Source organism: Panthera onca, chromosome X (assembly GCF_046562875.1).
Source record: "Panthera onca isolate mPanOnc1 chromosome X, mPanOnc1 haplotype 2, whole genome shotgun sequence".
In the NCBI taxonomy this organism is placed as follows: domain Eukaryota; kingdom Metazoa; phylum Chordata; class Mammalia; order Carnivora; family Felidae; genus Panthera; species Panthera onca.
In genome coordinates this window covers 8283729-8297819 of record NC_138357.1, presented here as the reverse complement: position 1 = coordinate 8297819, position 14091 = coordinate 8283729, and positions in this window count along the sequence as shown.

Genomic DNA, 14091 nt, shown 5'->3' with positions numbered 1-14091 from the left:
CTGGCCGTTGCGTGTAAGAAAAAAGGACAGGGCGCCTGGGTGGCTCAGTGGGCTAAGCATCTGACTTTGGCTCAGGACACGATCTCACGGTTCGTGAGTTGGAGTCCCGCATTGGGTGAGCCCTGCTTTTCTCTCTCTCTTTCTCTGCCCCTCGCTCACTTGTGCCCTCTTTCGGAAAAAAGCCACAAAAATCAGGAATAAACTTCTGGGCCAAAGTGTAGGAGACTTGGCATGGGCCATCCACCCATGTCTTTCTTTTTCTGCCCTGTGACGGGGTCATTCCGTGATGAATTTTCCATCCGCCTTTGTCTCAAAACGTCTGTGTGGCGCTGACATTCCTGCCACTCCATGTTGAACATGCAGCACAGGTGAGAAATAGGCCTTTATTTTGACAAGCCACTGGGATGTCTAGGTTCATTTGTTACGGCAGAATAAGCCATCGTATCCTCACTGACATAATTATATCGAAGAGTATTGTGTGGATATACCGTGATTTGGCAATTGTATGGTGTTTCAATTCCATTGTTCCCGTTATTTGGTGGATATCATTATACGTAAGTCTCTGGGGAAATTCACGGTAATTGTCTTTTTTTCAGACTTTATTTTTAAGTAAGCTCTAACACCCAACGTGGGGCTCAAACTCACAACCCCAAGATCAAGTGTCGGCTGCTCCCCCAACAGAGCCAGCCAGGCGCCCCTCGTGGTAATGTTAAGTTAAATTCCTGGAAATCAAATGACTGGGTCAAAGAATTTGGAGCTTTTTATTTTTATTTTTAAAAAATTTTTTTTAACATTTATTTCTTTTGGAGACAGAGAGAGACAGAGCATGAACGGGGGAGGGGCAGAGAGAGAGGGAGACACAGAATCCGAAGCAGGCTCCAGGCTCCGAGCGGTCAGCACAGAGCCCGGCGGGGGGCTCGAACTCACGGACGGAGAGATCGTGACCTGAGCCGAAGTCGGACGCTTAACTGACCGAGCCACCCAGGCGCCCCAATTTGGAGCTTTTTAAGGTTTGAATATATTTTCTAAAATTTCCCCTCAGAACGATAATGGCAATTTATAGTCTCCTTAGCGGTACCCATGAGCGCTGGTTTTACCCTGCCCCGCCCAATTGGGCATTATTGTTCTTTAAGAATCCTTGCAAATGTGGGAAGTGAAAAATCATACTGGCTTCAAATCTGGTTCATTTTAATAACAAAATGACCGTGATACTGACATTTTCACTGTAACTGTCTCTTCATGGGTCTTGATTTCATGAGCCCAAGTAACTAGAAGATGGAGGTGGCACCTGTCTAGTACAGTGACTTTTGCAAATGAAATAGAGGTGAACCTTCCAATATAACCAGTGTTATGCCAGGGCCACAATAACAGAATTGAGTCATTACATTTTTTTTTCCTGGAGTTTTCTCTCTTGGTCTGTCCAGACATTTATTCCTAAACTGTGAGGGGAAAAAAACAAAAAACAAAAAACAAAAAAAAAACCGAGATGGCTGATTTTCTGAAACACTACAGATTCGAGGACAGCTCATTGCTGTCTGTTCCTAGCCTCTACTCATTGCCTCTGTTCCTAGCCTCTGCTTACGAGAAACTAAAGAGATTCCTGACTCCTCCACTGAATCCCACCCCAATGATTTAGGAAACAATATACCTTGAAATGGTGGAGAGTCAAAAAATGGATATATTCTCGTTAAATGAATGAGGTCGTGAATGAAATGTGTCTTGAAGGCCTCGGTACATAGCAGATACTCAGTAAGTGCTTGGAGAAAGGAAGGAAAGAGGGAAGATGGAAGGAGAGAAGTAAGGTGTTGTATCATAGTTGGAATAAGAAGGGAATGGGACAGCGTCCTGTGTAAGCTCTTCATTTTAAAGTAAACTCAAAGTGGGGCACCTTGCTGGCTCAGTCAGAAGAGTGCGCAACTCGTGATCTCAGGGTTGTGAATTTGAGCCCCGCGTTGAGTGCAGAGATTACTAAAATAAATAAAACTTAAAAAAATAATAAACTCAAAGCAATGCAGTGAATCGTCTCAAGTCCCAGGCTCAGAGGTGGCAAGTCGTTAGAGTAGGACCCAAACCCAGGTCTTTGAGCTCCCATCCCGTGGTTCTGTAGCACTGAGGAGCAAGCTGCTGGTTATTCCTCTGCCCCCTGTGTAAACTTGGTTGAAAAACATCCACTCAGTAGTTATTGAACACCTATATACAGGACGTGGTGGTACATTCTGTGAATTCGCAGGGGTCTCCCCATCCAGCAGGGGAAACAGATATGAAATCAATGAGCTTGATGGAAACCCATGCAAGATGGTGTGGAAAAAGCCAAAGAAGTAGAGAGGCATTCCAACTGGGTACGGTAAAACCTTGGATTGCCAGTAACTTGTTCTGCAAGTGTTCCGCAAGACGAGCAAACGTTTCTAATGAGTTGTAACTTGATAAACGAACGATGCCTTGCGATACGAGTAGTCTGTGACGCTGAACGTCACATGATCACAACTGAGCCAATGGTTCTTGAAATTTGCTTTGATATACGGGTGCTTTGGTTGACAAGCATGTTTCTGGAGTGATTTATGTTCACAAACCGAGGTTTTACTGTATGAGGGAAGGTTTCTTTGAGGAGCTGGCTTTTTTTTTTTTTAAATATTTATTTTTGAGAAAGAGAGAGAGAGAGACAGAGCACGAATGGGGGAGGGGCAGAGAGACAGGCAGACACAGAATCAGAAGCAGGCTCCAGGCTCCCAGTTGTCAGCACAGAGCACGATGCGGGGCTCGAACTCACGAACCACGAGATCATGACCTGAGCCGAAGTTGGAGGCTTGACCAACTAAGCCACCCAGACGCCCTGAGGAGCTGGCTTTTGTGTTGAGCTTCCAAAGATTTCAATAGGAAGAGGAGGCAAGGAGAGGTAGTTTACATTTTTACTTTATTTTATTTTAAGTTTTTTATTTATTTTTGAGAGACAGAGAGACCGAGAATGAGTGGGGGAGGGGGAGAGAGAGAGACACACACACACAGAATCCAAAGCAGGCTCCAGGCTCTGAGCTGTCAGCACAGAGCTAGACGCAGGGCTTGAAGTCACGAACTGAAAGATCATGACCTGAGCCGAAGTTGGAAGCTCAACCCACTGGGCCACCCAGGCCCCCCAAGGAGATGTAGTTGAATAAAAATGCTAAGCATAAAAAAGAAAAAGAAAATGCTAAGCATAAATGAAACCTTTGATTGTAATGCACATAAGCAAACACTCTGTTTTAGGAGATAGTATACTGAGGGTAAGAGTAGTGGGTAAGAGCTGGGTTGAATGTCAGCTATACTGCTTCCTAGTTTTGTGACCTTGTAATTTGGCTGAATTAAACAGCTCAGTTCAAAGGAACAATTTTACTTTCCCCCAATAAATCCAGTTGTGGTTTCACCTTATAGAAACAGGGCCTTATGTATTTAAGCAGATCTAAACATTAAAAGCAATTTCTGCCCTAAACAAGACTGCGCTAAAACAATGATTTGTGAACAAAAATCCTTATTATTTCCCTTCTTCTCCTTATCATAAAAAGATAGTATCAAAGTCTATGCCATTTATTTATAAAACCACTTCTAACACATAAGAGGCTATACGTTAACTGAAAAGAAGAAAAAAAAGTCCTAAAAGAATAGGTTCTGAAAAAGCACATGGAATTTTAATGAAATGATATAGAAACAGTTCCTAATACAAGCATATCACAGGAAGAAAAACGTGTGTGTGTGTGTGTGTGTGTGTGCGCGCGCACGCGTGTGTTTTCAAATTTAGGAAGCTAAATGAAAAGTGCTTAGAAATTAAGTTGGAGGGGCGCCTGGGTGGCGCAGTCGGTTAAGCGTCCGACTTCAGCCAGGTCACGATCTCGCGGTCCGTGAGTTCGAGCCCCGCGTCAGGCTCTGGGCTGATGGCTCGGAGCCTGGAGCCTGTTTCCGATTCTGTGTCTCCCTCTCTCTCTGCCCCTCCCCCGTTCATGCTCTGTCTCTCTCTGTCCCAAAAATAAATAAAAAACGTTGAAAAAAAAAAAAAGAAAAAAGAAATTAAGTTGGAATTCAATTTCTTTTTTTTTTTTTTAACGTTTATTTATTTTTGAGAGACAGAGTGTGAGATGGGGAGGGGCTGACAGAGAGGGAGACACAGAATCCGAAGCAGCCTCCAGGCTCCGAGCTGTCAGCACAGAGCCCAACTCGGAGCTCGAACTCACGAACCGCGAGATCATGAGCTGAACCAAACTTGGACACTTAACCGACTGAGCCACCCGGGCGCTCCGGAATTCAATTTCTTTTAATGATGTTTTTCTTTATAATCATGCACGTGGCATCTGGGCAATACTCACTTTTGATGGGTAATTAATTTTTATTTTTTTAAATATTTAGCTTTGGGGAGAGCGCAAACAGGGGAGGGGCAGAGAGAGGGTGACAGAGGATCTGAAGCGGGCTCTGTGCTGACAGGCTGATAGCAGTGAGCCTGATGTGAGGCTGGCACTCACCAACTGCGAGATCATGACCTGAGCCGAAGTCGGACGCTCAACCTACCGAGCCACCCAGGCGCCCCTACTGTGATGGTTAATTTAATGTGTCAACTTCACTAGGCCACAGGGTGCCCAGATATTTGGTCAAACATTCTTTTCTGGGTGTTTCTATGAGGATGTTTTTGGATAAGATTAGCATTTAAATCGCTAGACTGAGTAAAGCAGATTTCGCTCCCTGAAGCCGGTGAGCCTCATCCAGTGCTCTGAAGGCCTAAATACAGCAAAAAGACTGATCCTCTCCCGAGTGAGAAAGAATTCCTCCTGCCTGGCTGCCTTCGAATTAGGACACGTTTTTCTCCTGCCTTGGGGCTCACACTGAAATATGGGCTCTTCTAGGGTCTCTAGCTCGCTGGCCTTCTGACTGTAACTACACCATCCGCCCTCCTGGGCCTCCCGCTTGCCCTCTCCCCCTGCCGATCTTGGGACTTGTCAGTGTCCACAAGCATGTGAGCCAATTCTTTATAATAAATCTCTTTATATGTATATATTCGCTTGGTTCTGTTTCTCTGGACAGCCCTGACTAATACCCTAACTTTCCCCATTAACCGTTAATATAAACGATTTTGTCTCAAGCTCATAGTTTTAGCTAGAAAAACGTGCCTATAAAAGGAAACATGTAAATGTCATGACACCCAGCCTGGGTACCCAAACTTTCACGAACCATTGCTTCTTTAATAATGTTTTCTACTAAGGGCTACACATATGATAGACTTGTTTATTGTCACTTCCTGGTAGGTATTACAAAGTAGAAACTCTATCCATCTTAAGTCCAGGGACCCGGGTTTAAATCCTAGCTCTGCTGATGATATGCTGGGTGATCCTGGACAAGTCTCTTTAAGTTGACTCACAGTCGTTTTCACGTATTTAAAGTTTTTTGTTTGGTTGGTTTTTTTGAATGCTAGCTTTTTAAGGTTTATTTTTATTTATTGAGAGAGAGAGAGAGAGAGAGAGAGCCCGCGCGTGCACAAGTGGGGGAGGGGCAGAGAGAGAGGGAGACAGAATCTGAAGCAGGCTCTGCACTGTCAGTGTGGAGCCGCATGCAGGGCTTGAACCCACAAACCTTGAGATCATGGTCTGAACCGAAAGAGAGAGTCAGACGCTTAACTGACCGAGCCAGCCAGGTGCCCCTAAAGTAAAGTTTCTGCCTGCTTTGCAACATTCCGAGGATTACACTTGGGTACCGGGACTGCCCTGCCGGTTTGAAGAGCTAGAAACACCCGAGGCTGGTGCCGTCTCTGTCGGGGGTTCCCCAGGGACAAGGGTTGGCTGGTGTGGGAGGACAAAGGCCCAATATTTTTGCCTGGATGTGGGATACACTCTGATGTGTCCTTGTTTCTCCAATGTTCCCCTTGACATCAGGATGAAATTGGGACTTTGCTTGGAATGGCACCCTTGGGTGGCTTCCTTCTCCTTCCCCGTCCTGCTTCCTCCAGCTCTCCTACTCTTTTCTCCTGGGACCACTTCCGTAATAAATCACTTGTGCTGAAATCCTTGGCTCAGAATGTGCTTCTGGGAGAACGTGACCTAGGACAGTATGTGAGTGAAAGCGCTCTGGAAACTATAAATAGGGCAACCGTACGTCCTGGGTTGCCTGTGACAGTCCCACTATATGCCTGTTGTCCCAGTGTGCTTATTCACAGCACCTGCTTTCACTTACAGAAACATAAATCTTATGGTCACCTTTAGCGTAAAGCACTCTAGAGATGCTTGAGAAAATACGGAGTGAAAATAATGATCGTGGTAACACCTGAACTCAGTCAAGCAACTCATTTACCTAATTTCTCCTAAATCAATGAGTTGTTTGACTAAATTGGCATCACATAGAAATTTCAAGATTATGAGCACTGTGATATTTTTTTAAATTTGAGAGAGAGAGAGAGAGAGAGAGAGAGAGAATCTTAAGCGGGCTCCACACTCAGCATGAGGCCCCACAGAGAGCCGCATCCCATGACACTGAGATCGTGACCTGAGCCCAAATCAAGAGTCAGATGCTCCAATGCCTGAGACCACGCCCCCCTGAAAACCAACATGCTTCAAAGGGGATATCGGGGTGCCTGGGTGGCTCAGTTTGTTGAGCGTCAGACTCGATTTTGGCTCACGTCACGATCTCATGGTTCGTGGTATCAGGCCCTATCTCAGGCTCCTTCCTGACAGCACAGAGCCTGTTTGGGATTCTCTCCCTCTCTCTCTGCCCCTCCCCTGCCGGCATGCATGCTCGCTTGCTCTCTCTCAAAAAAATATTTTTAAGGAGGGCACCTTTTGGGATGAGCACTGGGTGTTGTATGGAAACCAATTTGACAATAAATTTCATATATTGGAAGAAAAAAAGAAAAAAAATAAATAAAAATGGATATCAGCAAAAGTGTTCACTGGTAAAATTATTTATAAATGTTAAAAACAGTATAGATTTGGGTCACCTGGGTGGCTCAGTCTGTTGAGTGACCAACTTCAGCTCAGGTTTGTGGTTTGTGGGTTTGAGCCCCGCGTCAGGCTCTGTGCTGACCGTTCAGAGCCTGGAGCCTGCTTTGGATTCTGTGTCTCCCTCTCTGTGCCCCTGCTGCTGGCACTTTCTCTCTTTCTCTCTCTCTGTCAAAAACAAATAAACATTAGAAACAATTAAAAAATAAAAACAGTATAGATTCTGGGGCGCCTGGGTGGCTCACTCAGTTGAGCATCTGATTCTTGATTTCAGCTCAGGTCATGATCTCATGGTTTGTGAGTTCAAGCCCCGCATTGGGCTCTACACTGACAGCATGGAGCCTGCTTGGAATTCTCTCTCTCTCCCTCCCTCTCTTTTCCTCCACCACTCACACTCTCGTGCTCTTTCTCACACAAAATAAACAAACTTGAAAAAAAGTACAGATTCCAATGACGCATCATTAAAATCATATATTGTGTATAAGACGAAATCAACATAAAAGAAAAAAGTGGGGCGCCTGGGTGGCTCAGTCGGTTGAGCGTCCGGCTTCGGCTCAGGTCATGATCTCACGGTTCGTGAGTTTGAGCCCCATGTCGGGCTCTGTGCTGACAGCTCAGAGCCTGGAGCCTGTTTCAGATATTGTGTTTCCTTCTCTCTCTGTTCCTCCCCTGCTCATGCTCTGTCTCTCTCTCAAAAATAAATAAACATTAAAAAAAAATAAAAGAAAAAAGTAATCAACAATCATATTAATAACCATGGTAACAATTTTTTATTCTCAACATTCTCAGGTTTTACTTATAAATAGGTTTCAGGGCACCTGGCTGGCTCAGTAGGTAGAGCACGGGACTCTTGATCTCAGAGTTGTGAGTTCAAGCCCCACCCACATTGGGTGTGGACTTACTTAAAAAAAAAATAAGTAAATAGGTTTTACTTCTAACTAGGCATCAAGAGAGATGCCTCAAAGCCTTAGGCCATGCACACAAGAGCACAGAGAGTTCATTTGTGAGGCAGGGCAGTACTTGGGGTCTTTGTCTAGATGTTTGTTTTGCGAGCTGGCAGCTAAGATGTTAAAAATGGGTCAAGAAACTTGTGTGGACCTAAGCTGTTACATATCAACATTTTCCCAGCTGATGGACTGGGTGAAACGTATACCTTGTTTCTCTCAAATTGTATTAAAAGGCTAGTATAGACTGATTAAGATTTCTTTTCTGTAATTTAGAGCATCATGGCTCTAAATTACATTAAGGCAGATTGCCTAATTCTCCTTATTGGAATATAGGAATTTGTGCTATGTATTTTTAAGGAAACTATTGCAATTAAGTGTGAAAAAGAGACCTCATTATATCTTCTCTAGCAATTATTAGCCCCTTAATATACTTAAAATTGTGACTTGCTGATGAGGTAGTTATGCGTTCAAAAAAGTCTTTTAACATTTACATAATGATCACCTATTATGGGCCAGGCACCACGCTGGGGCGATGGCAGTGAATAAGACAGACACAGTCTCTTTCCTCATGGAACTCGTAGTCAAGAAAATATGTCTCGGGGCGCCTGGGTGGCTCAGTGGTTAAGCGTCCAACTTCAGCTCAGGTCATGATCTCACCGTTTGTGGGTTCGAGCCCTGCTTTGGGCTCTGTGCTGACAGCCCAGAGCCTGGAGCCTGCTTAGGATTCTGTGTCTCCCTCTCTCTGTCTCTACTCGTCCCTCACTCGTGCTCTGTCTCTCGAAAATAAACACTAAAAAAAACCAAATATGTCCAAGAAAACTGTTGCTTTATTATTTTGTTTGGTGTGTGTGTGTGTGTGTGTGTGTGTGTGTTTAAAATTTAAGGGGATTACTTTTAACCTTAAACATACATAATTGGACAAACTTATGAAACGATAATTGGATAAATGTTTCACTTCTACAGAGACTGGAAGTCCTGGTCCCAGTGTGGTGTTCTGATAAAATAGCTACTGTTTTATGTACTGCTGACACACTTGTTTTTAATCTCACACCTCCAGTGTAGACTGTGTTAGTTAGGAATTCAAAAAAGCACTGGCATTATGGGCTAAGGCAATCCTCATCTTGCAAGTAAGACTGTTCCATCTCGACCTATACGGACGGTAGCTTATTCCAGAACACTAGGAGAGAAAAAAAAAATATGCTTGATTTTTATCAATACCTGATTGGACAATGATACAATGTTATTGTAGCAGTTCCTAAAAGATACTGCTGTTGAAGGAACCTGGGTAAAGGGTACCCAGGATGCTTCGGTATTATTTCATATAACTGAATGTCAATGTGCAACTATATCAAAATAAAACATTTTTAAAAATGTATTTATTTATTTTGAGAGAGCGCGTGCAAGCCAGCAGGGGAGGGGCAGAGAGAGAAGAAGAAAGAATCCCAAGCAGGTTCCGTGCTGTCAGGGCAGACGTTGACGTGGGGCTCGATCTCAGGAACACTGAGCCGAAATCAAGAGTCAGACGCTTAACTGACTGGGCCACCCAGGTGCCCCAGAATAAAACATTTGATTAAAAAAAAGGACAGGCTAGGGGCGCCTGGGTGGCTCAGTCACTTGAGCGTCCGATTTTGGCTCAGGTCACGATCTCGTGGTTCGTGAGTTGGAGCCTTGCATCGGGCTCTGTGCCGTCAGCTTGTCAGCGCAGAGCCCACTTCAGATCCTCTGTCCACCCGCCCCCTCCACGACTGTGCTCTCTCAAAAGTAACTATTAAAAAAAGAAAAAAGAACAGGCTAGTACCTGGAATGATAACGATCTCCTCCTTTGTCCCCTCCAAACTCTATTCTGGTTTTATAGATGATGATATCTAAGAACAATGGCAATCATGACTGTTTTCAGCAGCTAGGGTATAAATGCCCTAATCGTGAAAGCATGTAATGTAAGAACTGTACCTATACTGTAAGAAAGGATACCTGGGCTCCAGATGGAAACAGATTTCTGAGCAGCATCTTCTTTGAAAGCATGAATACCGTGTGACTCATTTGCTTAGACTCTAGAGCATGAGGCCACGGATTTAGCCCTCACTTAGGAGCTTTATATTTACACCAACTCGACCCCAGATTCCCCATCTTCCTTCTTTAGTGATTATCTGGCAAGTGTGTATCTTTTATCATGAAAGAGAAAGGGTAGGGAAATGAACAAAACTCCAAACCTTGCAGAATCTTGTGCAGGGCGATGTTCTAATATAACAGAATTTCTTGAAAGGAGACCTGACGGTTATACCTGCAATAAGACAAAGGTGTCCATCGTCATTATCTTCCCTTAGTCTCCCAAGTTCAACCGTCATAAAGTGCAAAGGAATCAGGTGAACCGGCCCACAAGAGACACTCGGTAAATGTTTGCTGAGTGAATTAGCGTTGCATAAAAGATTAGTTAGAGAGGAACCAGCCGTTCTGGTAATTAAGTTTGATGGGCCTTATGAATAAGCCAGATAATACCAGATAATGAAAATGAGTGACAGAATTGACCGCACCTGCTTTAGACAAGATTTGCAGGGAAATAACTCTCTGAGAAAGTGGCATTTAGCAGAGATGTGAATGGTGAAAAGGAGAAAAACAAAAAAGCCACGTGAGAATGGTGTGGGAAGAGAAGTACAGGCATAGGGAACAGAAACTTCGAGGTCTTGAGGCCAGAATGAGCTTGACTAGTATGAAACATAGGAAGACAGCGTGGCTGTGACATATTGAGCCAGGAGTAGAATAATACTAGATGATGCAAGGCTGTCCAGTTCTGGGTAAAGACCCTGACTTTGATTCCGAAGGCGATGAGAAGCCGTTGGTGGGTCCGAAACACACAAATGACATCATCTGAATTGGTTTCTCTCTTAGGGATCAGAACACCTATATGTATTGTGTCCATTGTGGGGACTGCCAACTTCTCTTGGCTGCCAGACCCCAGGGCCATGAGAGATGCACATTTCCTGCTCTTACGTGGGTGCTATAGCCAGACAACGTTAACAATACAGTTTCCGCGAAGGTGCAACGTGTTGGACAGACTTGAGTGTGAGTGCTGACTCCGCTGTTTCCTAGCTGCGAGGGCTTGGGCAAGCTACTTCATCTCTCTGATTCTTATTTTCTTCATTTCTACAGTAGAAAACGATAGCATTTTCTTGGGGCATCCGGGTGGCTCAGTCAATTGAGTGTCTGACTTCAGCTCAGGTCGTGATCTCGCGGTTCGAGAGGTCGAGCCCCACGTCAGGCTCAGTGCTGTCAGGGCAGACCCTGCGTCAGATCCTCTGTCTCCCTCTCTGTCTGCCCCTTCCCTGTTCTCTCTCTCTCTCTCAAAAATGAATAAACATTTAAAAAATGTTCAAAAGAAAATGACATAGTTAACATTTATTGGGCACCTAGAATGGATGAGAAGAACTTAACATGTCTGATACATTCTAGGTGCCCAATAAATGTTAACTATGTCATTTCTTTTACGGATGAGGGTATATATTCTATATTCTATAGAATATATATGTAGAGAATATATATGTAGAATATAGAATATAATGTAGAATATATAGAATATAGATGTATAGAATACAGAATATATATATAGAATATATACAGCATATAGAATATAAATGTAGAACTAATATAGAATATAGAATATAAATGTAGAATATAGAATATGAATGTAACTAATACTCGCTTGAAACAACACGTAGATGTATATGCTCACGTGTACATGCATCCCACACACTGCACACATACAAATCATACTTGTATTCAAAGCTCTGCTTCACCATTTAGTAGCTCTAGGGCCTTAGGCGAGTAATGAACCTCTCTATAAACATCACTTTTCCAATCTGTAAAATAAGAGCGACGACAGTATCCTCCTGCATTAGTTAGGGTCGATTAGGTTGGACTTCATAAAACAGAAAACCCAAAATAACAGTTGAACAAAATGGACGTTTCTCTCTCATGAGAAAGAAGTCTAGAAGCAGGAAGTCCGAGACTAGCATGGCATGTCCTAGAGCAATAGGGACCCAGTCCCCTAGTGTCTTCTCTGTTCCACCACATTAGCTCATTTTATGGTCCAATGAAGCTGCTGACACTCCAGCCATTTGGACTACATTCCATGCAGCAGGAAGAAAGACTAGTCGGAAGGCAAAAAGGCTCACTTCTGTGTTGAGACAGCCCCCTTCAAAACTCTGTCTTGGGGTGCCTGGGTAGCTCAATTGGTTAAGTGTCCAGTCGGCTGAGGTCACGATCTCATGGTTTGTGAGTTCGAGCCCCGTGTCAGGCTCCGAGCTTGGAGCCTGCTTCGGATTCTGTGTCTCCCTCTCTCTCTGCCCCTCCCCTGCTTGCGCTCCGTCTCTGTCTCTCTCAAAAATAAATAAACACTAAAAAAAGTCTGTCTTGAAGTCTGACATAATCCTAATACTTCCAGTTACGTGTAATTGACCGGAACTTAGCATGGCCACGCATAGCTGCAGGGGAAGCTAGGAAACGCGTTTAGTTGGTGACAGTGCCGCCCCCAATAAAATCTTATTTCTGTTTAGGAAGCAACAAGGAAGAATGGACATTCGACAGGCAGTCCACGGGCTCTGCCACACCTTCCTACAGGACTGCTTTAAAGGTTTTAGGAGGTAATATAAGCATAGCCCTTAGCCCATTTCCTGATAGATAGTAAGTGCTTAATAAAAGACGTGGAATGCATGTCCTGCCGAACACACCCGTCCTCTAAAACCACTTCGGAGAATAAAAGAACCATAAATGTTGTAGCTCTTGCAGAAGGACGCTACTCATGTCAAATGGTGCCACTCTTGTGCTGGAACTGGGTGGCCTTCCGGAGCTTGAATTGAAAATCTATGGAGCTTTATCCTTGAGAGAATATCCCTGGCTTAATTATGACAGTCTTTTCTTCCTACAGAGTTAGGTCACCTTTTAGCTCTAACGGAATATACTGTGGCACCGGAGAAAATGGGGGAGCCGCACATCCTCACCCCCGAATTTGACCCGTACCTTCGATCTCTTCCTCCGCACAGCTTAGCTGACCTTTGAGAAGAATAGGGAAAGGAAAACAAGAGAAGAGAACCCTGGATTCCAGCAGGCATTTTGGGCTGAGAATATGTCATTTCTATTCATTTCGACAGGATTATCTTCATTGTTTCTAGAGCTCTGTCACTAGCATTGTTCACTTTAAGCAGGCACATCAATTAAAAGGTGCCTTTAATAGTACAATTAAAACGGAAGTTTTTGCGACTATAGCCTGATTAAATGATTTATCATAAAGCCATAAGTGTTTTAATTTTATTAATGCCGAAAGATACATGATTTCCCCAGACACAGACATAATGAGTTTCATATGACCTCATGGGCACACACAGCTACCCAAATTCCTTGTGTCTTAATTTGAATGCTTTCGTGGCAGATACCTCAGTTTGAACAAAGAGGAAAAAAGAAAGTTTCATTTGTAAATTGAGTCATGCTCTGTCACTAATCCTAACCGTGTTAATGGGTGCGTTGGTCTATTTCAAATCCCCTTTTAAATATGTCGGATGACTCGTCGTCTTCTGAGCTATGAGTTTGCCTCTTGAGACTTCTCTTTTTTGTTTTATTTTTTTTTCAACGTTTTTTATTTATTTTTGGGACAGAGAGAGACAGAGCATGAACAGGGGAGGGTCAGAGAGAGAGGGAGACACAGAATCGGAAACAGGCTCCAGGCTCCGAGCCATCAACCCAGAGCCTGACGCGGGGCTCGAACTCACGGACCGCGAGATCGTGACCTGGCTGAAGTCGGACGCTTAACCGACTGCGCCACCCAGGCGCCCCTTGAGACTTCTCTTTCTACAATACACAGTTGTCAGGCTCACGAGTGGCACATCATAAATGAAAGAACGTCTTCTTGTCAGATTCACTGGGGCAGAAATGTACCCTAAACAAATCTGCATGATTTTAAGCCATAGAAGGAACAAGATACAGAGCAACACTGATCACATTTTAAGTATCTTAAGCAGTTAATTTAGATTTAATGAGACAGTTGTTGTAAAGGATTACATATCACCCGGCTATTATGTGAAGTATCTGGAAATTTGAAGGAGATGTTGAAAAGGGTCTAAGTATGCTCTACCCTCGGACAAATGCAAGGGCCGTTCCAAAAGCCTTCACTCTTTGTTTTTCATTTTCTTTGGTTTGTTGTGGTGATTTCC